Source organism: Gorilla gorilla, chromosome 2 (genome assembly GCF_029281585.2).
Source record: "Gorilla gorilla gorilla isolate KB3781 chromosome 2, NHGRI_mGorGor1-v2.1_pri, whole genome shotgun sequence".
NCBI classification, from domain to species: domain Eukaryota; kingdom Metazoa; phylum Chordata; class Mammalia; order Primates; family Hominidae; genus Gorilla; species Gorilla gorilla.
The window spans coordinates 86,329,382-86,355,822 of NC_086017.1; the positions used below are offsets into that span (position 1 = coordinate 86,329,382).

The following is a 26,441-nucleotide window of genomic DNA, read 5'->3' on the forward strand; positions in this document are numbered from 1 at the left end:
TATTCTTAGGTTCTTCTTGGATTCCTTCCTCCTATTTGAGAGCCCAGTAGTCTATTTCTTTTCAACACCAGAATTTTTTAATTAAAATATGGGTTTCTGTTCAAACCTCAGATAATGAGAAAACTTAAATCACCTAAAATACTCATTTTTTTTTTTATCATTCCCATTAATGAAGGCCCTTCCCCATTAACAAAGGTTGGTGTTGATCAGACTAGATCTTTTTTTTCTTTCATTTCCAACTTTTAGGTTCAGGGGATACATGTGCAGGCATGTTACATAGATAAATTGTATGTCTCAGGTGTTTGGTTTAAAGATTATTTCATCACACAGGTAATGAGCACAGTACCTGATAGATAGTTTTCAATCTTCGCTCTCATCCCATTCTCCACCCTCAGATAGGCTCCAGTGTCTGTTGTTCCCGTGTTTGTGTCCATGTGTACTCAATGTTTAGCTCTCACTCATAAGTGAGAATATGTAAAATTTGATTTTCTGTTCATACATTAATTCACTTAGGATAGGGGCCTCCAGCTCTATCCATGTTGCTGCAAAGGACATGTTCTCATTCTTTTCTATGGCTGCCTAGTATTCTATTGTATATCTGTACCATATAATATTTTTTTAATCCAGTCCACTCTTGATGGGCATCTAGGTTCATCCATGTCTTTGCTATTGTGAATAGTGCTGCTATGAACATATGCATGCATGTGACCTTATGGTAGAAAAATTTATATTTAGGGGGTACATACCCTGTAACAGAATTGCTGGGTAAAATGGTAGTTGTGTTTTAAGATCTTTAAGAAATCTCCAAACTGCTTCCCACACTGGCTGGATGAATTTACATTCCCACCAGTAGCGTATAAGGGTTCCCTTTTGTCCACAACCTCACCAGCATCTGTTACTTTTTGACCTTTTAATTATAGCCATTCTGACTGCCATGAGATGGTATCTCGTTGTGGTTTTGATTTGCATTTCCCTGGTGATTACCAATGTTGGGCATTTTTTCATATGCTTGTTGGCGACATGTATGTCTTCCTTTGAGACGTGTCTGTTTACATCTTCTACTCACTTTTTAATGGGCTTGATTGGTTTTTGCTTGCCAATTTAAGTTCCTTATAGATGCTGATATTAGACCTTTGTTGCATGCAGTGTGCAAATATTTTCTCCCATTCTGTAGGTTGTTTTTTTTATTCTGCTGATAGCTTTGTTTGCTCTGCAGAAGCTTTTGAGTTTGATTAGGTCCTACTTTTCAATTATGGTTTTCTTCGCAATTGCTTTTGGAGTCTTCATCATGAAATCTTTGCTGGAACCTAGGTACACAATCATATTTCCTAGGTTTTCTTCTAGGGTTTTTATAGTTTTAGGTTTTACATTTATGTGTTTAATCCATCTTGACTTGATTTTTGTATATGGTAAAAAGAAGTGGTCCAATTTCATTCTTCTGCATATGGCTAGCCACTTATCCCAGCATAATTTATTGACTAAGGACTCCTTTCCCCATTGGTTGTTATTACTGATTTTGTTGGAGATCAGATGGTTGTGGGTGTGTGGCTTTATGTCTGGGTTCTCTAACTTGTTCCATTGGTCAATGTGTCTATTTTTGTATCAGTACTACGCTGTTTTGGTTACTGTAGTCTTAGAATGTAGTTTGAAGTCAGGTAGTGTAATGCATCTGGCATTGTTCATTTTGCTTAGGATTTATTTGATTAGTCAGGCTCTTTTTGGTTCCATATGAGTTTTAGAATAGTTTTTTTTCCCTAATTCTATAAAAACTGTCATTCATGGTTTGATAGGAATAGCACTGAATTTGGACATGGCTTTGGGCAATGTGGCCATTTTAGTGATATTGATTCTTCTAATCCATGAGCATGGACTGTTTTCCATTTCATGAAATGATTTTTTTCAGCAGTGTTTTGAAATCCTCACTGTAGGGATCTTTTCACTGATTTATTTCACCAGTGTTTTGTAATTCTCATTGTAGAGATGTTTTACCTCCCTGAATAGCTGTATTCCTGGGTATTTTATTCTTTTTGTGGCTAATATGAATGGAATTTTGTTGTTTATTTGGCTCTCAGATTAGATATTGGATGCTTTTTGTACATTGATTTTGTATCCTGAAATGCTGCTGAAGTTGTTTATCAGATCTATGAGCTTTTGGGCAGAGACTATGGGATTTTCTAGGTATAGAATCATATTGTCTGCAAAGGGAGATATAGTTTGACTTCATCTCTTCTTATCTGGATGCTTTTTATTTATTTCTGTGGTCTGGTTGCTCTGGCTATGACTTCTAGGACTAAGTGGAATAGGAGTGGGAAGAATGGACATTCTTTTCTTTTTCCAGTTCTCAAGGTGTATGCTTCCAGTTGTCATCTGTTCAGCATCATGTCAGTTGTGGGTCTGTCATAGATCGCTCTTACTATTTTGAGGTGTGTTCCTTTGATGCCTAGTTTGTTGAGGGTTTTTAAAATGAAGGGATGCTGAATTTTATTGAAAGACTTTTCTGCATTTATTGAGATGATCATGTAGTTTTTATTTTTGGTTTGGTTATGCGATGCATCACATCTGTTGATTTGTGTATGTTGAATCAACTTTGCCTTCCAAGAAAGACTACTCGATTGTGGCTTTAGCTTTTTCATGTGCGGCTGGATTCAGTTTGCTAGTATTTAGTTGAGGATTTTTGCATCTATGTTTGCATTAATACCTGTTTTTGCATCAATATTAGGGATATTGGCCTGAAGTTTTCTTTGTTATTGTGTCTCTGCAGGGTTTTGCTATCAGAATGATGCTTGCCTCACTGCATGAGTTAGGGAAGAGACCCCCCCTTCTCAATTTTCTTGAAATAGTTTCAGTAGGATTGGTACCAGCTCTTCTTTATACAATGGGTAGAATTTGGCTGTGAATTCATGTAGTCCAGGGCTTTTTCTGGTTTGTAGGCTTTTTATTGCTGATTCAACTTTGGAACTTGTTATTGATCTTCAGGGCAGGGCTTCAATGTCTTTTTCATTGAATTTTGGGAGCTTGCATGTTTCCAGGAATTTATCCATTTCTTCTAGGTTTTCTAGTTTGTGTGCATAGAGGTGTTCATAAGAGTCTCTGGGGGACTTTATATTTCTGTGGAGTCACCGACAATGTCCCCTTTTTATTTGGATTTTCTCTTTTTTTCGTTATTAGTCTAGCTAGCAGTTTATCAATCATATGTATTCTTTCAAGGAACCAACCTGTTGCTTTGTTGATATTTTATATGATTTCCTGCCTCTTCATTTCATTACATTCAGCTCGGGGTTGGGTTATTTTCTTCTGCGAGTTTTGGGTTGGTTTGCTCTTGCTTTTCTAGTTCTTCTAGAGACGATGTTAGGTTGGTTGTTAGTTTGAGATCTTTCTTATTTTCGGTGTAAGTGTTTAGTGCTTTACTTTCCTATTAACACTGCTTTAGCTGTGTCCCAGAGATTTTGATAGTATCTTCATTTTCATTAGTTATAAAGAATTTCTTGATTTCTGCCTTAATTTCATTATTTACCCAAAAGTTATTCAGAAGCAGGTTTAATTTCCATGTAATTATATGATCTTGATGGATCTTCTTGGTATTCATTTATATTTTTATCATGCTGTTGTCCAAGGGTGTAGTTGATATGATTTTTTTTTCAATTTGTTGAGAATTGCTTTATGGCTGAGCATGTAGTCAATTTTAAGGTATGTACTATGTGCAGATGCGAAGTATGTGTATTCTCTTGTTAGGTGGAGTGTTTTATAGATATCTGTTAGGGCTATTTGGTCAAGTGTCTATTCAGGTCCCAAATATCTTATTAGTTTTCTGCCTCGATGATCTGTCTAATATTGTCGGTAGATTATTGAAGTCTCCTGCTATGATTGTGTGGCTATCTAAGTTTCTACCATTTCTTGTTGGCTGTCCACAGCTCTCTGCAAAGCTGCTTATTCCTAAGAAGGCCTGTATTCTGGTCTAGGCAGGTTATCAAAGTCTGCTGTGCTAAATTTAAAAAGACAACATTAGTAGGCAGATGATGTTATTAGCACCACACGAATTAATTCAGGAAGGTGCTACCTCCAACCACCTACTCAAATCCTGGTGTCAAGCATCAGGAACATATCTACATTTCGTTATCCTTCACTACTAGAGAAACAGTCCAAGTAAGTGTTCATTGGCATCTACAGTGAGTGAGTCTTCTGTCAAACTTGACAACATATAAGATGTAACATTTACTCTTAAAGAATGTAGACTCTTTATTCCACCCATTCTATCCTTTTAGTTCCATGTGTGGTTTAAGAAGGACCTGTGATGTTTGTCAGTGGCCTTGGACAATGGGGATAATGTGCTTCATCCAATTGAACAATGTAAGTGTGGTGTTTAAACTCAAAGCATAAGAAGTAACTCATCAATCACATTTTCTAAACTGGAAAGAAAAATCCCTTCATGCAACTTGAAAAAAAATTAACTGAATAAAGAAAGATAATTTTTAATCATTTTAATTTATAATAGGGCATATTGTTCTATTGTGTCTTTTTAAACAAAGCTTAACACCATGTTTTCATTTCAATTCATATCATTGTAGTTATCTGAGTGCAGTGTAATTTATCTCATTGTAGTGATCTTATTGTACTGACCTACCTTGTTACAAGTGACCATGCTGATTGTAATTATTTTTAGAAGATATTTCTGAATGTCAAATGTCAGAAAGTACTAGGGTTTTTTTTTTAATATAGTGCTTATTTTGGGTTTGTTATAACATAAAAATTTTAAATGGCATTGTTAGGATATATAAAAGTTTTTGCTTTTATATTTTATAAATACAAGGAAAAATTCTGAAGTATTATAGTTTGGTCATCAGAGAAAAGGAGTTTGCACAGAGGTATCAAACTGCAGGCAATCAGGAATAGCAATAACATTCGAACTAGAATACACTGAGACCCGAAAGGTCTCAGTAGTCAAGCAGGCTTCTTGTACGCTAGCATGTGTTATTTTGGGAATTAGAAAGAATGCCCTTCTAAAGGGCAAAATAAATGTTCGGAAAAATCAAACATTTTCATCAAGGAACTGAATCTAATCTCTTAACTGATGGAGAGGCACAGGCAGGGGGCCTTTCCCTTGCTAGGCAGCAATGACACCAGAGGCCAAAGGGGCCAGACTGAACCGGAATGTCTGCAGGCCCATATGCCGGGAGGTGAGTCAGAAAAGGTGTTACACGCAAGAGGGAGTAGAGACAACAGTTCAAGCTGATGTGCAGAAATACAGCCTTGAATCCAAAAAAAAAGTAATAAAAATAAGAATGAGCAGAACAGCATGGTATAATCAGACAGGGAGTAGAAGGGTAAGACTGATTGATTATGTGGAAGACCGTTAGCTAGCAGATATTGCTTTCATGGGCTGTAGGACATGGACATTGGATGGAGTGGCCCTGCTGAAAGGGCCAGCAATAGAATCAACCCTTCTAAAGCCTCAAGATCACCTTTCCAGGATTTGATAGGATTAGAACTTCCTTGGATTTGCAAAGTTAAAAACACACATCTTTTCTTTTGAGACTATAACCGTCCTATTGTCCCAAGTTTTTGTTCTATTATGACTTGGCTTTAATTTAACATATTCAACTCAGACCATTTAGAAGAAAAGGCCTCAAAGGGCCTCCTGCCACCATTCACGGCACCCAGGCTGTTTGTGCTGAGGGGGTGCCTGCAGGCCCATGCTGAGCCACCACCCTCGGTCCCCACTCAGCCTGTCTCCGATGTTCATCGGCACCCAAAGTCCAGAGGGGGCCGAGGCAGCATGGGACTGGTGTGTCAGCACTACCCCATGCATGTGCACACCCAGCTGGGTTGTGACAGCACCCAAGCTTAGCCACAACTTCGCTCCAAAATCAGAGTGGGTGCCGGGAGTCGGGGAGACCAGGCAGTGGGAGCAGTTATTCCGAGCCTGCAGGGCAAAGGGGGTTTCCTGGGCCTCCCAGAGTGCAGAGATGCCTGGATCTGCAGCTGTGGCTGGGCAGCTGCAGCTGCGCCTGGAAGGGCAGGGCTCCCACCCTTCCAACTCAGAAGGGAAAGGGCTCTGGCCTATTCTCAGCTCCAGCTCAGTGGAGTGGATAGTCCTGGCCACGCCTCCCCGACTGCCATCACTGCTGCCATCACTATGTGATGGGGTGAACCTGTTTAATAGAGTAGCTTAAAGAGAGTTGTCACTGAGCTTTACGTACCTTAATTGGCCCCAAATATCCATTGTCCACTTTTTAGCCAGATGCTATTTTCCATTGAGCTCATTCCCTTTGATGCCTTTCTGTGACGTTTGTGCTTTTCTTTTGTATCCTAGAGCCAATATATTCCAAGTGCTGACTCTGAAATGTGACGGTAGAATGCTTCTCCATATTGCACAGCAATAGTAGAGACAGGAACTGTCAATTACTTTTTCGAAAATGGTGTATTATGACAAGTGGAATATTTGTCTATAAAATATATATAGATTCAAATATATTTCATGAATTTTTCACCTGGCCATTAGCTTTGCAGGCAATAGCCAGTGGTCAGTGGATCTGGGTGAAAGCATTTGCTCCCTGATTATAAATTTGATAACTTCAATGAGGGATAACATAGAAGTGGAAAACTGTCTTGATAGATAGTGGTTTCTTTAATAGTCTCCAAATGAGTGATTGTGCCCTTGGTGTCTATTGTTTACGGGCAGGTAATATGTTCCAGCCCTCTCTGACTGAGGGTCAGAAGTGGTGAAGAGGAGGCCACTAATCCAGATGGGACATTCTCATTTAGCACATGGGGAGATGTTCTGTCAATAAGGTCAATTTTAAGTGTGCCAGCTCAGGTAAAGAGGCTTTTAGGAAGGATACTTGGGCAGCCCATTGAATCAAAACAAGAATTCATTGACTTTGACTCCTGTACTCCACCAATAACATGACTCAGACATACTAACTTAGACTCTAATTTTAATAAATTATTTATTGAAAAAAAAAGTGTATTTCAACCTGTGGGTGGATTCTTTTGTCCTCCCCTGATTCAAGCAGTTGTTACTGGAGGGATGGGGTAAGAATCACTGTTCTAAAAGAGCCACCAGGACTATGCCCATAGAGAGTCACTTAAAAAAAAGTATGAATGTAGAGGCAAAATTTGTCATCACTGTTACGTAATCCCTGCCCTCAAGATGTTTGCAATTCTCGGAAGCAGGAATGCAAACAAAGAATTGCAGTATGTTGTCATGGATACTAGGATACTAGGGTATATGTACACTCCTGTTTTCCACATCTGAAAATCTTCTTCTGTACAGTGGATTTACAAAAAAACTGTTCTTTATGGCTCGACCTATAATGACTCATTGATGAAGTTACTGTACACACTATTATGTTAGAGTTTTGTGTCTGTGTGTGTGATCTGAGTCTTTAATAACTTGATAGAAAAGGGGGGGATGCAGTTTAAAAGCCTTTATCAAGAAAACATTAAAATGGATGACTTCTATTTGGATTCTAAATTTACCACTTAAGTGGTGTCCCTAATTCATGATGTGACTTTACGTAAGTTATCTAACGTCCCTGAGCCTATTACCTCATTTAAAAAATCAGGTGTTGAGTTTATGTAGTAGTCACATTCTTTAGCTTAAAAACTTATAGTTTTCATCACAGGATTGAGATAGGAGAAGCTAGTATAATACTGCAAACCAACTCCACCCTCCCCATGCACACATAGTCAATAAGTTATTTATAAGATACATTTTCATCTGCGTAGGCTGAAAAATGACCTCTCCACAAAAAATCCATTTCAAGTCCATAGAACCTGTGAATACTACGTTATTTGGAAGAAGGATAGTTATGTTGAATCATCGTGGATATCTGGTTGGGCACTAAATCCAAAGACAAGTGTCCCTGTAAGAGACATATGGAGAATACGATGTGATGACAGAGGGAGAAAGTGGAGTAATGTGGCCACAAGCCAAGGAAGCCAAGCAACGCCAACAACCACTGGAAGTAGAAAGGATTCCCTCCTAAAGCCCCAGAGAAAGCTTGGCCCTGCCCCTGCAGGCACCTGGATTTCAGACCTCTGGCCTCCAGAACTGTGAAAGAATACATTTTTGATGTTTCAGGACACAAAATGTGTGGTTGTTTGTTACAGCAGCCACAGGAAACTAATATACCATCTCTCTGGATTTTGCTCAGATAATTTCCTCTGTCCTTTCTCCATGAGTACAGATGAGAATCCTACCTATCACCAGAGCACCTGTTTCAGTATCACCTCCTTGGTTAAAGACCTGTGACTCTCCCCAGACCCAGCAAAAAGGATTAATCTCACCTTCCCCTTTCTCCCTATGGCATTTATTTATGTATCTGTTAAAACACTTCTAATGTTCCATAATTTACCTATATACCTTGCCTCAGGGCCTAAACTAATCACTGAAATAGAATCAGCATTATGTCAGTATTTCTTGTGCAACTATGGGAGTGTGACGTATTAATGCTGAAACAGGGTCACTCTTTGGGGAATTGCATATGGTGCCAGTGTCTAACTAACTTGCCGAATATTTGTGTACTTATATGGAAGTGACTTTATAGGTTCAATGTCTTAAAACTAGGTGAGCGGGTAGCTTGATGGAATCAGAGTGACAGGAAAAAGAGGAGGTTCAAAAGGAACTTTATATACTAAAGTTACATTAATAGCTCATTAATTAACTACACATCTCTTAAAACACAATAGCCACATTATTTTTGTTTACATTACCTGGTTTATGAAAAGGGAAGGCTGAGGAGATATGAGGCATTAAGGCACACATCTTCTGTAGCAGAATGTGAGCCATCAGAATGAATGGGGCATATTTCTTCCTACTCTTCAGTTAGTTCAGAGGCAATTGTCTGACATACTGGTTATGTGGGATTTTATATGGGCTGATCTCAACTACAAGAATCCATGTTTTCTAATGTTATGGAGAAAATGCAGACAGCTCTCCTTTTACAGATAAGGAAATTAAAGCTGCAAACAACCACATACTTTCAAGTCACTTTGCCTCTCTGAAATTGGATTTCCTCATCAGTCTAAAGAAGAGTTAACGCACCTACTTGGAGAAGCTGCCAATCTTACATTATCTTTTGAAAAATGCCTCCCATTGCCATGTCACACTTATACTAGAAGACTCCATTTCCCTGGTCATCTCCGAGTAAAACGGGAGTGAGGCATTATTTGGCCACTTAAATGTTAATTGTTATCATGTAGAAATTCCTCATTGTATAATTATGTTTTAGCAGAGTTTCTCATGCCTAAAACCATACCCATGTTTCACAGTGTGTCATTCTTTACATACTTGAGCTTAAGTATCTCCTTTAAAAATCTCTTTTTAAAATGGTGCTTAATTATCTATTTCCAAGGAAGAAAATAATGTTTATAGCTTCAGCTTCAGGAATTGTATTTCAAGAAAAAAAAAGATCAAAGTACTTGGAGAAGAAGAAAGCTGCTTTCCTTAAAAAAAAAAACCCACTTGAAACAAACATTAAAAATATATTTAATTCCCAAAGGAAACTTCTGAGAAAAACATAAGCAAATGAAGAAGTGTGTTTAGAAGAGAAACTGTGTTTCAATCTAGTGCTCTAGTTTCTGTGTGAATGCTGTAACATGCATTTTCAAAAGGATAACAGCCATAAAACAGGAGCAGGTACAAGGGCCAGGGGTGGCCACATGGATTGGCTGACTTTATTCACACAGAGACAACATTGTGAAAGATGCACTTAAAGTGCTGAGCCCAGGTGGATGCCATCGGGAGCTGGACTTAGAGATCCCTAGGAAAATATTCATTAGTCCCAGCCCTGAAACACGGGAATAAGAACTCTGAAATAATAAAATAGTACAGCCTTTTTTGAAACATGCCATCATAGAGGAACAAAAAGCTGGGTCATTTCCTAAGTGATTTAATTGTTTAGCAAAATGTAGTGAATATTCTGTGCAAATACCTGTTCCAGGTTCTGTAGAAGGTAGAAAGATGAGTTATAATAGATTGTACAAGGGTGAGGGGGGAAGAAAGAGGAAAGGAAAATGGAGAGGGATAGGGGTCTCTGGGGAACGATGTGAGGTGTGTTGTACGAGTTTGGATCCGGTATAGACCAAGAAATTCGAGGTTCCAAACTAAGAGTCGCTTTAGAGGTGGCGTCTCTAAATTATGTTTCTAAGAACCTCATTCTAAGCCCCATTTTGAATTCAGGATGAGTGAGGTTGTTTGAAAATTTCTTTAAATATATGACAGACATGCCCGACGTCAAGGGGTATCACTGTGATAGATTCTACATCTTGGCACTTGTTCAACAATTTGAAGTCAAAGAATGCACAGAGGTGAGGAAGGCTAATATTCTCCGAGTGCAGGCTCTCTTCTAGACACTTTAAATCTGTTATCTTGTTTAACCCTCAAAACAACCTCATGGGATATATTTTATCTCCATGTTTAAAATGGGACACTGAGACAGAAAATAAATAACTTAACCAAGATTCCGCCATTGGTTAGTCATAGAGCCAGGATTCCATATTCTCTGTATGTCTATCATGCAAATTCTCAAAGAAAGATTTAGTATCAAATTTTATTGTTGCTGTCCTTGTTTTCAATCAACATCAATGGTTAGTGTGTCCAAGGTAAATCTAGTTTCACCATTATTGTGCTGTGTGCCTCTGACCATGCCTCTGCCAGGGGCAACCTAGTAGTTCAAATCTGTAGATGTTATTCTCTTCTAAATAGTGTCTGTAAGTGTCTGCATTTCACCCATTTGTTTAACAAATATTTACTGAGCTCTTTCAGTGTGCTAGGCCAATATTCAGGTGCCTTACACATACACATCTGTGAATACAACGAACACAAATTCCTATTTGCGAGGAGCTCACGTCGTATTCGGAGAGAGATGGGAAATAAGTAAAAAACACAATAAGAAAGCAAAGTATATAGCATGTTAAAAATTTATAAATTCCATGGAAAAAATAACCAAAGACAGCAGAGCAGTTGGGAGGGACCTGGAAGGCCAAGAGAGAGGATAGGAAGCATGGAGCTTCAGTGGCTAGGGCAAGAGAGAGGATAGGAAGCATGGAGCTTCAGTGGCTAGGGCAGGTTTCACGGAGAATAAAAATCTGAGCAAACCCTGAAGCAAGCGAGGGATTTGATGAAGCTCAAGTCAGAGTTAAAGTGATTATTAGAACAAACACACTAAGGTAACACTGTCTGGGTTTTTAGAATGTTAAGGAAGCCAGTATGGCTGGCACAGAGAAAATAAAGGGGAGAACAGGAAAAGATACATTGGATGTGGGAGGAACAGATCATAAAGACCTACCAGCTCATTGCCTGGAGACTTTTATTGTGAGTTCAAATGGGGAGATGATGCAAGATTTTGAGAAAAGATATGGTATGACTTAGGTTTTGAAAAGACTATTGTGTCCACAAAATACACAGGAGGCTAGTGAGATAAGGTTGAAGTGTGACTACCTGTTAGTTGACTGTTGCAATAAAAAGTGAGAGATGTTAGTGGCTCAGACCAGGGTGAGAACAGTGAAGGAGTGAAAACTGGTTAAATTCTACATATTTTATAGAAGTAGAGTCCATAGGATTTTGAGGTGGATTCTACACCTACAAAGATGGGAGAAAAAGTGAGGATGTAAGAATGACTAAGTTTTTTGGCTGCAACAACAAAAATAATGAAATTGTTATGAAATAAAAGGGAAAGGTTGCAAAGCATAACTGTGAGGAGCAATATTTTTTGACGAGTTGAGTTGGAGGTATTTATTTGACATTTTTAGACATTGTCTGTTGTTGCATTACAAATTATCACAAACTTCACAGCTAAAAATAACATCTAATAATTAGCTTTCTAGGTCAAAAGTCCAGGTGGGTTTGAGTGGATTCTTAGCTTAGGATTACACAATGCCAAAATCAAGGCCTTATCCAAACTGTGTTCTTATTCATGGGCTCTGGGAAAGAATTCATTTGCAGGTTGATTCAGGTTCTTGGCAAAATTGAGTTCTGTGTGTTGATAAGAAATCTACTTCAACTTCAATGGCAAGCTGTGGCTGCTCCCTGAATAGTTCTTTTTTTTTTGAATCCTAAATGGTGCCCACTATTCTCACCAACATTAAATAGGTCTGTGTCAAAAAAAAAATTACATTCTTTTTTTTATTCCAAGAAAATGTTTATCAGATATAGTGCTAAAATTCAGCCTCCGCAGAAGCAGAAACCAGGCTGTTCAGTGAGAGATATATTGAGCATGTCTTCTGGATGGAATAGTAAGTAGTTAGGAAGAAAGCACTAGGACTTATATCACTCATCGTCTGGTGAATTAATTAACCTGAGGCGTGACTAATGGGGAGCTATTGTGCCGTTAAGGGTGATTAATTAACAAATTCTTCTACTTAGAAATTAGTGCTTATATATGCACATATGCATATATATATAAATATATCAATGTGTGTGTATAAATTGTACTATTAAGCATAATTATTTAAAATATTATTTTCAGACTATTTTAAAATAGTTTAAATGATTTAAATTAAAAGCAAAGAAATTCCCTCTTCCTGGAAGTTTCAGAGGCTAATGAATAGTCCCCATGGTCATGTGAAATTGACATTCAGCAGAAAAGGAAATGAAGCCAGGTGAGTCTTTTCTTGTCCAAATCATTAGGTTTAATGCTACAGGACACAGGACAAATGAACTATAGAAGTAATTGTGAGTCATGCTTTTGTCACATGACATACTCTTTATCTAAGCAATGGGAATGAGATGGATGGTGATAAGAGGGAGAGGGTACTGTGAACAGCTGCCAGATGATTTCTGTTATGTTTAGTTCAGCTTGAATTAGGAAGAAAGAAGAAAGGAAGAAAGTCTTGTGTTTTAGGATGAATAAATATTGTTGTATCAGATGTTAAGATTGACCTTAACAAAAGCAAGAGCATCCAGAAATCTAAAGGAAGGACATTACTCAGGTGATAATGAACCTAAAACTTGCGTTCAAGAAATTCAGATTATTTAGCCTGAAGGTGATTTTAGGGATGACACTAAAGGGGTAAAAGCAGCTATTTCCTAGTTTTTAAAGAATCATTTCGATGAAGAAAGAAGATATTTGTTTAGCATCATTTTAAAAGACAGGATTAGAATAAATGGTTGAAAATTAATATTATCTAAAGCATTTGAGATGAAGAATAGGCTTTCAAAAAAAACTGAGAATTATATAACTTGAAGTATTTAAACAAAACCTAGGATACACATTGGTGAAGAATGTTTGTTCTTTGTGCTTTTTATACTAAGTGATCTTTTAGCCTGATCTGGCTCTGAGATTCTAATAACTTATGAAATAAGATCATTTTAAGGTCATATACTTGATCTCATTACACCTGACACTTCAAGTCCCTAATGTAGTAAGTGTTGTGGTGTTATGAGGTGAAAGTTACTAAAGTTGCTTTTAAAGACCTGTTATCCATCTATCTGTCACGATATTCTATGTCAGAGACTGCTAGTTTCCCCCAAAATGTATTCTCATTTTCTCTCAAATGACTGCTTGTATCCAGACTTTTTCATGAGAGAAAAATAAATTATTATTTATATTGTAGTGTCCACTTTTTGTCTGTGATACTCACACCTTAACTATATACTGATATATGGCTATATGATAAGCCTACAGCTATTTTTACAGCAATTCCTAATTGATAATAGGAATTAGTCATGGAAGATGGTTAAAGACATTGCAAAAATACGCAGTTTTACATTTATTAAATACTACTTAAATTTGTTCAAAATTTACACTATTTTCCAGCTTATCAGTGATCTGAGAACTCTTTGTTTATTTCTAAATAGTAAAGTTAACTGTGCAACAGTTGTATCTGCTGTCTTCAACGTTCATAATATAGAACACTATTCCTTGGGATACCTATCATTTAACTAGAAACAGAACCAATATTATAGTACCCTAGAGGTCTCAAGAGCACTCGGGAGAACCGCTAGCTGATTCAACTATATATTAATACAGTCATGCACTGCACAATGACGTTTTGGTCAGTGATAGATCCCATATATGACAGTGGTCCCATAAAATCTTAATACTATATTTTTCCTCTACTCTTTATATTTACATGCAGAAATACTTTCCATTGTATTACAATTGCCTAGAGTATCTAGTCCACTAACTGGTGTACAGATTTATAACCTAGGAGCAATAGGCTGTGTCATATAACCTAGGTGTGTAGCAAACTATACCATCTAGGTTTGTATGAGTTTCTATGATATTCACACAATGATGGGATCACCCGGTGATGCATGTCTCAGAAAATATCTAAGCAATGCATGACTGTATATATTCTGCAAACATCTTCATGGGACTCTGTAACACTATAATTTAGTGACTGTGCTATTTAGACTATGTAGATTTTATGTATTTGTAGACAGGAATATCCCATGTTTGGATAAATTTATTATAAAAAAATTTAAAAATAAACATCATGTTGGTATCTCTTATAGATAAGAAATATTTTATGTAATTGATGTAGCATAGCCAATAAACCATGTCAACCTTTCTAGCACTGTCCTTTAAATGAACTTTACATAAGCCCAAGAAAATATCTCAGATGAAAAAAAGAATATTTTACAGGTTCAAGCATGTTTGATGAGATTTCAAGGCTTATTCTCTATCAAATCACTAGGGCGCCTCCCCAGGACCCACATTCTGCCTTCTTTACAGTGAAGTCATGTAATCACTTGCAACTTAGGTTAACTATGTGTTAACAAATGTCAGAAACTAATTTTTCATATGAATTCTAAAAATATATTCATTTTAAAAGGTTTAAACTTTAATTGTGTGTGTGTGTGTGTGTGTGTGTATATATATAAAAATAATGAACTAGGTGCTATATAGCAAACCCAGAATGCTTAAACTTTTCCTTCCAAAATAGTTAACACTGGAATAGCAGTGCAGTGCATTTCAGAGGTACACAGAACAGATTCTTTTTTCAAAATGCACGCACCCAGGTCCTACACACAACTTGTTGAATCAAAACCACAGAGTGGTATACTAACAAATTCGCCCAGATTATTCCAATGAAACCACCAATATTTTGAACTACTCTTCAAAAAAAAGCTTAGAGGGAGCAAAATATTAAACTGCCTGTCTCAGTTAAATGTTTAAAAGCATATTATGAAGTAAAACACAATCAACTAGGACCCTACAATAAGATATATAAGCCTCTGCTTAATTTTTTAATGAAAAGGAAACATTAGCAAAATGCAATGTAATATTAGGAGCTCATTTGAAGGTTCAACTAATGCAGCTTGCCCTGATCTCTTTGCAGATTCAGCCTTACCTTTTTGTCTCCTATAACTGCAAGCTAATAGGATGAGAACTGATGTGCAACCCGGTGATACTCAGGTGCTGCAGGGTCTTAAATTATCAGAGGAATTCAGAGATGTTCACTCTGTAGAAATCACTGGCAAAGGAAAAAGGAATAAAAATATTTAAACTATTTCTCGATAACAGTGAAAATAAGTGATTTTTTTGTATTTAGGTAGATATTTCAATTAACCAGAGTTAATTCTTCAGCCATATTGTAATTGAAATATTTACACATTATGCATTTGACCTGGTACTTATGTAACTGTGCATATATTTGACCTTGGAAACAAAACTGACATATATTATATGTTACCATACATTGTGCAAAAAGCAAGCAATGTTTCTCTTGTTGTGGAATGATTTGCCTTTGCAGCAGGCTGAGCTAGAAAGGATGTATACGATACCTTGTTTCTGTTTATGGAAAACATGGTTAAAAACAAAGAATTAAAGTGTATTTTTAATATGGCATTAAAACATTCAGATCTGTATTTTGGCTTGCATAGTCAAAATAGAACGTTAAAGAATTAGGGAGAAATAACGACGTAATTAATGAAACTACGTATGTATCTATATATGTAATAGTGAATTGATCTGTGGTCTTTCAAGACTTATGAAGCTAATGCTAATGCTAATTTACTATTGTCTCTTTGATTAAATCCCAGCTAAAATTTTATTCTGATGGCTTGTTGATGGAGTATATAATACAACATATTAACAATAGTGCAGCCTGTAGTTAGTAGAGAATAATCTTTGCCAAGTTAATGAGAAGGAAAGTAGTTAGAGAGTCACACAGCTAAGTTTGCCCTGATGATTTTCTCGTTTTATTTTGTTGTTGTTTTCTTTTCTTTCTCTTTCTTTCTCTTTCTTTTTCTTTCTTTTCTTTTCTTTTCTTTTCCTTTTCTTTTCTTTCTTTCTTTCTTTCTTTCTTTCTTTCTTTCTTTCTTTCTCTTTCTTTTTTTTTTGTCTGTGTGTGTAATGAAGAAACAGTGAGAATTTTCTGGACTAGAAAGATTTTTCTTGATGTATATATGCACCACTGGGCCCTTTCCAGCACTCAAGCAGGGTAAATCCACCATTTCTTTGGTCTGATGTAAGGTGTTCAGGGAGATGAGTTACTCTCTGTGGGCGAATTATTATAGCAGAAATAGGAGACTTCCTTGGAAGCATAAGAATGTAAATAGGATATTTTACATTGCTGTTGTTGCAGAGTGTGTTGGTAATAAGTGTTCTGTGGTCATCTTGTGAGTTTCAGTCAAGAAAAGCATTTTAGATCATGCCTTTAATTGAAGCATTTTGGGAGGCTGAGGACAGAGGATCACCTGAATCCAGGAGTTTAATATCAGCTTAGGCAACATAGCCAGATTCCTGTCTCTACAAAAAGCTAGAAAAATTAGCCAGGTGCAGTTGTGAGTTCATGTAGTCCCAGCTACTCTGGAGGCTGAGGCAGGAAGATTGCTTGAGCCCAAGAGTTCGGGGCTACAGTGAGTCATGATCTCACCACTGCACTTCAGCCTGGGTGACAGAGCAAGATCTGTCAAAAAAAAAAAAAAAAAAAAAAAAAAAAAGAACAGCATTTGTTCTGACTATACTTACATAAAATGATGGCTACAAGAATCATCGGCAGGGTGTGGTGATTCATGCCTGTAATCCCAGCACATTGGGTGGCCGAGGCAGGCGGATCACGAGGTCAGGAGTTCAAGACCAGCCTAGCCACCATGGTAAAACCCCGTCTCTGCTAAAAATACAAAAATTAGCTGGGTGTGGTGGTGGGTGCTTGTAATCCCAGCTACTCAGGAGGCAGAGGCAGGAGAGTTGCTTGAACCCAGGAGGCGGAGATTGCAGTGAGCTGAGACTGCACCACTGCACTCTAGCCTGGGTAACAGAGTGGGACTCCATATCAAAAAAAAAAAAAAAAAAATTGTCCACTTCTATTAGTTGGTCTGAAATGCATAGGGTAGGTTGTGCTCTGGGTGACAGAGCAAGACTCTGTCTCAAAGAAAAAAAAAATCATCACCTTGTGATCAGACAAGCTGAGGATTGCTCAGAGTTTCTCAGCTTCAACACTATGGAGATTTTCTTCCGATAATTCTTTTTTGGGAGGGGAGGCCTGTCCTGTGCATTGCAGGGTGTGTAGCAGAATCCCTGGCCTCTACCCACAAGACATGTGAGTTGCACTCTTTCAACCTTGCTGTGACAGCCACAAAATGTCTTCAGACATTGTCAAATGTCTTTTTGAGGTTAAAATTGATCCTGATTGAGAGCCTGCTAGGTACCTAGTGACCAAACTCACAGAATTTTCAGAAAATGGATTGGTTCAGTCTTCAGCCTCATCTAATGAAGTGAGTATAATCAGTGAGATTAAAAACAACAACATATTGATATAAAATATAAAATTTGATGTATTTTTTTTTTCAAAAGCTTGGTGACAATTTTTGTTTATAAACTCATTAGGGAAGGTTTTATCTCATACACATTCAATCATTAAAAGTCTAGTAACATAACTCACATTATGCCATTACTACCTAGTATCAGAGATTAGTAAAAATTATATCCTTATTAAGAAAATAAATAAAAGGCAAGATGGTATTTACTGTGCATAAATAGTAAAATTCAGGGGGTATAATTAGAGTAAATCATGATATTGGATAAAAATGAATATATATAATTATGGAGATTCCTAAATCTTGCTTAATGGTGTCAAAGTTGAAGCAAATGCTAGCAGGACAGACAAAATCAAACTTCAAATGACATATTTAAAGAAGAGAGCTTAAACGCTAGAATAATTTCCCATTATTCTTTGTATTTAATTTGTAAGTAAATTCTTAAGGATATAAGCATTTTGATAACAGGGACTTTGTCTGATTATTCTTAAAATACCTAGCATTTTTCCTGGCTTAATGTATAGGTTTTAAATGTTGTTCAATGAAGGAATGTAGATAAGAAACCTTAAAGTTTATTTCAAATTAGTCTCTTTCTATTTATTCCCACTGTTTTCAGTTCAGTTTCCAAAGTTTTCTTGCTTGGACTATTGCATATTTAAGCGGTTTTTCCTGCTTCTAATTTCACTCCCCATCATAATGCAGCCCGTTTTTTAAAAACTTATTTTGGATCATGTAATTTCCCTAATTTAAACCCTTTGTTGACCCCCTACCATTGAACATAAAGCCTAAGGCTTTGGTGGTTAATGCACTCGAACATTTTAATCTAGCCCCTGCCTACCGCTGCTACTCATCTATAGGTTCCACACCCAGCCACACTGCCTTCCTGGCAGTTCCTGGAAGGGGACAGGCTTTCTTTCCTGCCTGTAACCATGCTCATGCTATTTCCTCAGCCTGGATTATCCTCTGCCTCTTGTCTGACTTGACCTAGTCTTAAAATATATTCTCATTATTTGATACTTAGTGAAAAAGCCACCTTCTCTGCCCTGAATGTCCTAGCTGAACCAGCTCTTTCTCTTCTCTCTCACTGAACTTCACTTTAATATATACCTCCTTTATAGTACTCCTTCTCTGCAGTCTTCTTAACAATTCTTTATGGCCTGCATTAAAGCATTTATTATGTGTATTGTAACTGTCTGTAAGTCAGGTCTTGCTGGGGCCTTCTTTTTCTTCATGTTTTCCTTTGAGCACTAGTAGGTGGTGAGGAATTTTATTCTGATTGCCTCTCTCGGTGGACCTTCCCATTTATAGACCTCCGTGCTGCTGCCAGTAAACTAAAGAAGATTCCAAGCCACAAGTACCCCAAAACCCCTCTAATTCTCTTACCTTTCAAGCTTTGCTTAAGCCCTTTCCAGTTTCCGAAGATCCATGCGCCCGACTCGGTAAAAGAGAAGAATAACAAAAACTGGGGCTGTGCAGGATTCAGCTTCTAGCTCTGCTGGGTAATCACGATGTGACATTGGCTAAGTAGCAATATGTAGAGTATGAATAATAAATGACTCATCTCACAAGTTCATGAAAATAAAGAAAACCTCTAAAGCACTTAAAACCTCACATATATTGAGCATGTTATCACTATTTGCTATTCTTTTACATTAAGATGTTACTTATGAGCAAGGTAGCTCAGAAGGATTGAGAGTGCAGAGACAACAGTTTCGAAGAGGGCCTAGCATAGGGATGAGCAAAGGCTTGGAACTGAGGGGTTTGAATTCAAAACAGCGCTATGACCTTGGATGGGTGACTTAAACTCTCTGTGCCTCAGTTTATACTGTACTAAATGCAGGAAAGAATTATCCCTACTTTGGCTGGGCATGGTGGCTCACGCCTGTAATCCCAGCACTTTGGGAGGCCAAGGTGTGTGGATCACAAGGTCAGGAGTTTGAAACCAGCCTGGCCAATATGGTGAAACCTCGTCACTACTAAAAATACAGACATTAGCTGGGCGTGGTGGTGGGCGCCTGTAGTCCCAGCTACTCAAGAGGCTGAGGCAGAAGAATTGCTTGACCCCAGGAAGCAGAGCTTGCAATAAGGCGAGATCGCACCACTGCCCTCCAGCCTGGGTGACAGAGTGAGACTCTGTCTCAAAAAAAAAAAAAAAAAAGAAAAGAAAAGAAAAAAGAATTATTCCTACTTCATTGTGTTTTAGTAAGGATTAAATGAGTTGATGAATGCAAAGTGCTTTGAACTTGTAATAAGTTAGCTAATTTGTTACTAATATTAACGTAGATGGGAAGGCATTTCTAAACTCATACTTTCACAGATACATGTCTCATTGGACTGCCTCTCCTCTTAGTCTTTCACTTTTCCTTCAGATTGTACTCTTGTTTATTCCATTTGCTACCCTCACTATTTCCATATGAGGAGGCTTTCTCTTCTCTCTTCTGGTACGCAGAAAGCTCCAGCAGAACTTCAAACTTCTGCCAGATGAATTCTGGAAGAGAGTGACTTCCCTTGTTGAGCAACAGTGATTTTGTTCTTCCAATTCCATTTCAATTTCCCCATCAGAGAGAGCTGTGACCTGGTGTCTACTAGGGATTACTGAAAAGGAAAGAAACCTTGGAAATCTAAACATGAAATAATTTTGGAGTGAATCTAACCAGCTTTACCCCATTTCAGGAAAGAATGATTTTCTTAGTAACCTTGTTCCGGCCAGACCTTTCAGAAAAATGCAACAATTCTATCCACACACCTTTATTATATTCAAACCTATTTGACATTTTTTCTGTTCTACCAAAGGCCGAAGACATTTTTTTTTTAATTGCTAATCATGAAATCTGTGCTTTTTCTTTGAAGAGGGATGGAGCCAGCGGAAAGTAAATGGGTTTAGTTGTAGAGTCCTCCTCAGAAGGTGGTGGTGAGGGAGTTGGTCAATTTATTCTACCAATTTCTGTTTACTTGCATTTAAAGAGAGAGGAAATTGTCAGGTAAACAGGATAGTGACTGGAAAAAGAAAATCAAATTCTGAGTTAAATATAAGCTTCCCATTTTTAAGTATGCAAAAACATGGAATTTTAAATTCACTATTTATAAAATGGGCATAAGTTTTTCCTTCCTCACACAGAAGTTTTCAAATTAAAAGTTGAATACAGGGTGATTATTGTTTCTAAACTAAGGCACAATGTGAGAGTTTATTTTCTATATTCCATTAATTTTTTTTGACAAACATAGTTTCCTTTTTATAAAAACAAATTGTAATAACTGTATTTTCAAATTTAATATGTGGCTTATCTTAACAAGATAACTTGCTCTTCTAAAGGTACCTCTTCCAAGAATATGATTTGAAAGCGGTAATTTGTTCCCTTTTGAAAGTGATAACATCATAAAACTGGTGGTTATCATAATATAGAAATTGATTACTTTAAAATACAGAAGTGCATAATTCATGTATTGTGTCTCACTGATTGAGGAAATTAGTGACCATACATATAATACTAACATGTAGACAGATTTAAAATAGTAGCCAGAATGTTTTGATCACGCCAATTCACTTCAGGTGGCAAAGATTCTATTATTTTTATTAGTTATTATTGTTACTATTATTGAGACAGTGTCTTGCTCTATCGCCCAGGCTGGAGTATAGTGGCACCATCATGACTTACTGCAGCCTCAACCTCCCAGACTTAAGTGATCCTCTTGCCTCAGCCTTCTGAGTAGCTGGAACTACAGGCATGTACCACCATACATGGCTAATTTTTTTTTTTTTTGTAGAGGTGGGGGTCTCACCATGTTGCCCAGTCTGGTATGAAACTCCTGGGTTCAAGTTATACTCCTGCCTTGGCCTCCCAAAGTGCTGGGATTACAGATGTGAGCCACCACGTCAGACAATCCCAAATTAGTTCATTTTATATGTATGCCTTCACCCACGTCATCTTCATCCAGGGGCACTGTCATGTGTTAATTATAACCACACCTTGTGACCAGCAATGTCTGCATAAACATAGTCGCAAAAGACAGAAAGGCTTGAGGAGCTTGTTGTATTTCCATGGTGATGTACACAAACAAATAAAAATACGCTTTCTTGAATGTGTGATTAACACGTTCCAGAAAGCCTTGGCCGTCTATGTTGGTATTTCCAAAAGTTTGCTTATGACATTCATGGTGGGTTCATTAGGGTGACACAGGAACACCGAAATAAACTGACTTCATTGAACACAGAGGAGAGCTGCAACTACGTATTGAGAACTTGCCCTTCCTGTTTTATTGCTGGGGAGAAAAATTATATACTTATTGTTGTTCATCTAATAAATATTTCAGACCCATTTATGAATCATTAGTGCAGATGCAATCCCCTTTGAATGTCACGAGGTGAAGTAAAGGAAAAATAAGATACATTTTAAGTTCTGAGTCTTTCTCTGCTACATTGCCTGAATCCTCGTCTATCCACACAATAGATTAACTACCCTCTGTGCATACTATATTTTGCTCAGCCCTTAATATTCTGAAGCTGAACTGAAGCAGGCGTTATCCGTGGTGGTTCCTGGGTGGTTTTCAAGCCCAGCACTACCCACCCAAGTGGCGGTGACACCGGCTTTCACTGAAGCCTTATTACTCTTAAAAGAGCAATTTGGTTGGTTGCACGGCTATTAGGATCACACAGGCAGCCTGAAAGCTGTCAGTACAACTGCTTCTCATCTTTTTCACATAATCCTGACATCTTTTCCCTTTTCTGCTGGACACAGACATTACTGTTTTTATCATTTTCAATCAAGCTCACCCAGAACGCTGAGGAATATATTCCCACTGAAAGCAAAGTGGAGAACAGAAATTATTTTATAGCTTCTGGAGTAGAAGCAGGGCTGACTGCGTACTGAGGAGAAGGAGCCGGATCTGTGAGAAATGTAGCTTGGCTCAGGGCTACATCAGGAAGCTGCTACTTCAGCTGTTAAAGATGGCAAAACAACACCTACCTCAGGTTTTTCAATGATTAATGCTATTTTCATAACCAGGAGGGAAGAGGATGTGAGAAATTTTGTGAAATTAACTTGTGGAAATGTTATCATCAGAGAAAGTGGAGAAAATTACTAGGCTTGAACTTCTCTTCGTTTTGATGCTCTTCCTCTCTGGACCAACTCTGAGCAAGCTGACCCGGACCCCCTGGAAAGGAAAACCTTGGAAGGGGGGTAAGTGATGAAAGTTTCGTGTTAAAGATCTAAATGGAGTTAGCAAGGCCAGTTACTGCTAACTTAAGGACAGCTGAGGGTGAAGGAGCTGCTTCTGTCTGAAATCAGGTTTTTATTTCAGGAAAGGGGGTCTGCGTTGCAGATAGCTAGAAAGAATAATTTTCTGTTATTGATATCAATATATTTTTGCAATGTTTGGTTTTCTGGGCTTTCAAAGCATTACAATGATCATTTCCAGCAGGGAGACTGTAAGAGCAGATGCATGCTTCTCTAGTGCAAGAATATATGTGTTTTCCTTCGGAAGCTGCATTATTTTAAAAAGAAATGGGTTCTGAATATGCTAGATCCCTGAATTGTTGGCAGATTTTGTGAACTGATCAGAGGGATGTCTGAGCAAGGGCATGTTATGAAATGCAGTGCCACCAACACTAATTTTCTGGCTGACTCTATCAGTGTTGATGTGTTAATAAAGATAAATTGCATTAACTTTATTGGAAAAAAAATCTGCTGAATGAGAAAAAGCCTTTCAGTACTTTGAAGTGTTGTAATACATTTTCTTCTGCTGTTGAAAAATTATCGCGAGATGGGAGAGAATTTTTGAGACTTTGAATCAACCTTTCTGTAAAGTTCAGTGGGTTCTGTTTCCCCGAATGCCATTTGTTTATATAAACACAAGTTATCAAGATATGTGTTTTGTGAATGCTGTAAGCCAAAATGATGCTGCAGACATATCCCACGAGAGACTTTCTGGACACTGTTTGTATGTTTGGAGAAAAATCTTGATGGGAGATATATCTGAGGATTTTGCTTTGCAGAAGCATTCTTTTTACCTAACGTTTTTATCTTGCCTGTAAAAATGTTTCTGAGTCTCCCCTACCATTTCTTTCCTGTCAGTGTTTATCATCTGAGGTTCAAGAGAAGCATGTATATTATGAACAAGAAGTTTTAAAAACGTACCACAATATCTCAGCAGGATTTTCTAAATACCCAAGCCCCATCAGTCTGATCTTTCTGCTTCTCCTTTTGTTGCATTAAATATATTACAAATCTTCTGCCTACTGTACCTTTGAGGGAAAAGTTCCAACAGGCACTTAGCTTAGATGGTTGGTGCAGATCCACCCAGAGGAATGGTGCTGCAAATTATCTTCAGGCCTTGTAAATTATACCATCACATTACTATATTTCCTGGTGTTATCAATGGATTTCTTTTTCTTGCAAACTGCAAGCTGTTATTTATGTTAGCCTGCATGCTGGCCTTTAGTAGCTTAGGATTTAGCGACGTATGGTGTTATTGATGTCAGGAGTGTTAACTTGTATTTCTTACATATGGTCAGTACCTATAGCATGTCAAAGTTTAATTTCCTGCGTTAAACTTAAGCAGTAAACTTTGGAGCTCTAGCTACCCGTGAGAAAGATTGCTGCAAGATTTTAGCAAAGTTGTTAACCTATTCAGAAAGGTTTATTTAAAATGCTTGTGTGTGTTCCTAAGCATGTATTCATTTCACACAGCTTTGAATACAGATGCATTAGATTTCATTTGTAAATCAAGTCTGAAATGTTTCCTCTTTGAACATATGACCACTTTTTCCAATGTACTCTAACTAGCTCAGCTAGAAATTTGCTAGCTCTGCTGTGTGATGATGATACGACTCAGTTAAGTTTAGGAATAGGCAATCATAGCAACATATTTCATATTGTTAAAAGAATTCTGTGTATTTTTGAAAGGTCAGTCAAGTTACTGAAAAACTTTAAACGTGTTGACTGTGCTTTAAAATTATTTCCTTTTTAGTGCCTCTGTTTGTTACTGTATAGGCATTGCATAAATATTTTCCACAGATTCTGAGTTCCTGCGATGTAGCCTCGCCTTGATATGCATATGTATATGTTGTAAATATTTATTTATTCATGAGCTTGGCTATTGATGGTGGTGTGTTATCTTTCAGTGGGTTGTAAAATTCTGTTCGTTTTTTCTTGGCATGCTATGCAGTCTTTTAAAACACATTTTTACAATTTGTTCAACATTATTTCCCTTTTCACAACGTAAGGGTCTTCATTTATTATTTTGAAAGATACCTTGCAGAGGTGTTCTACACATGAGGTGGGATGAGGGAGAATGAGTCACATTAAATTAAACACTGTGGCCAGAGGCAAAGAGGATCAACATGGAAATACAACATTTTAAAGGTTACTTTACTCTTTTTTGGTTTGCTTCATATCAATACCAGCTCAAGCTTACCTGCGTACAAAACAATCTTTAAAACAGATACTGTATTTCTAAAAATCCTGGAAAAGATACCAATAGCAAACAACAAAGTTTTCTTCCGAGTTATTATTATTATTTTTTCTTGCACTCACACTTCCTATGTGCATTTGTCTTAATCTGACTGAGCAGCTGTCAACCTCCATATGGCAACCTGCTCACCTTGACAATTTCCATTTTTGTAGTATTAACAGGAACTACCATTGAGACAGAAATGGTTATTGGGGCAGTCTTGGGGAGTGGCAGCTTCAAAGACCAGTGTATATGTGTGGCCTGTGAGGAGTGATACGAGCAGCACGTAGCCAGACAGCACCAAACAGATGACGGGAAACTGACTTGTCAGAACATTTGGAAAAAATGCAGATTATTGTTGGCTCTCAAGGGATTTTTAAGCTCATCAATGAACATGACTCCCAAATATAGGTTAGTAGGCCAGCAAGTTTTCCCTCAGGCATATGCTTTTCTATTTAATCACAATATATGAACACCTCAAGGGAAGGCAGGTGTCCCATCTGATTAATTTAGAGCATGACATAAGTGATCATAAGAGTTTGCATTTATGATAAACTCACCAGAAATCTTAACTACATTGCTGACATTTTCTTCATTAGAATTACAGAAGCTAATTATTTTATGTTCAATTACCTTCACCATGAAAAAGTCTAAAAGATGTAAACAGCTCCATTCACATGAGCAAAACTCTACAGAAAAGTTTACAATGCAGATGGTCAATATATACAACAAAAAGGAAGTTATATATAAATATATAATATCATATTTACATATAATATACATATGTATTGAGTTCACCCTTGAATGACACAGGTTTGAACTGTGCAGATTCACTCATATGAGAACTTTCTTCTGTCTCTGCCACCCCTGAGACAGCAGGACCAACTTCTCCTCTTCTTCCTTAACCTACTTAATGTGAAGACATGAGGATGAAGATTTTATGATGCTCCACTTTCACTTAAGGAATAGTAGATGTATTTTCTCTTCCTTACGATTTTCTTAATAACATTTTCTTTTCCCTAGCTTACTTTACTGTAAGAATACAGTATATAATACATATAACATATCAAACATGTGTTAATCAACAGTTTATGTTATTGGTAATGCTTCCAGTCAACAGTGGGTTATTAGTGGTTAAGTTTTGGGGAAGTCAAAAGTTATATGCAGATTTTTGACTGGCACAGGGGTCAGTGTCTCTAACCCCTGTGTTGTTCAAGGGTCAATCATGTCTATTTCTGCTATTGGAAATTATAATTTAAGCCAAATTTTAATATTTATAGCT

General features: G+C 37.4%; 1 protein-coding gene and 1 long non-coding RNA gene across 9 annotated transcripts in view; one reads left to right on the forward strand and one right to left on the reverse strand.

Annotated features, from left to right (window-relative positions):
• Window positions 1-19,355, reverse strand: part of LOC129532261 (uncharacterized) — a 31,686-nt gene extending 12,331 nt beyond the window's left edge. Inside the window, exons 1-2 of the long non-coding RNA XR_008677920.2 lie at window positions 19,094-19,355; window positions 15,301-15,423 (exon numbers count right to left, since the gene is read on the reverse strand). This is a non-coding gene — a long non-coding RNA (uncharacterized lncRNA). The remainder of the gene's footprint in view (window positions 1-15,300; window positions 15,424-19,093) is intronic.
• The window catches only part of ROBO2 (roundabout guidance receptor 2), a 1,750,895-nt gene that overhangs the window by 385,701 nt on the left and 1,338,753 nt on the right, over window positions 1-26,441 (forward strand). The gene's annotated exons all lie outside the window — the stretch shown is intronic.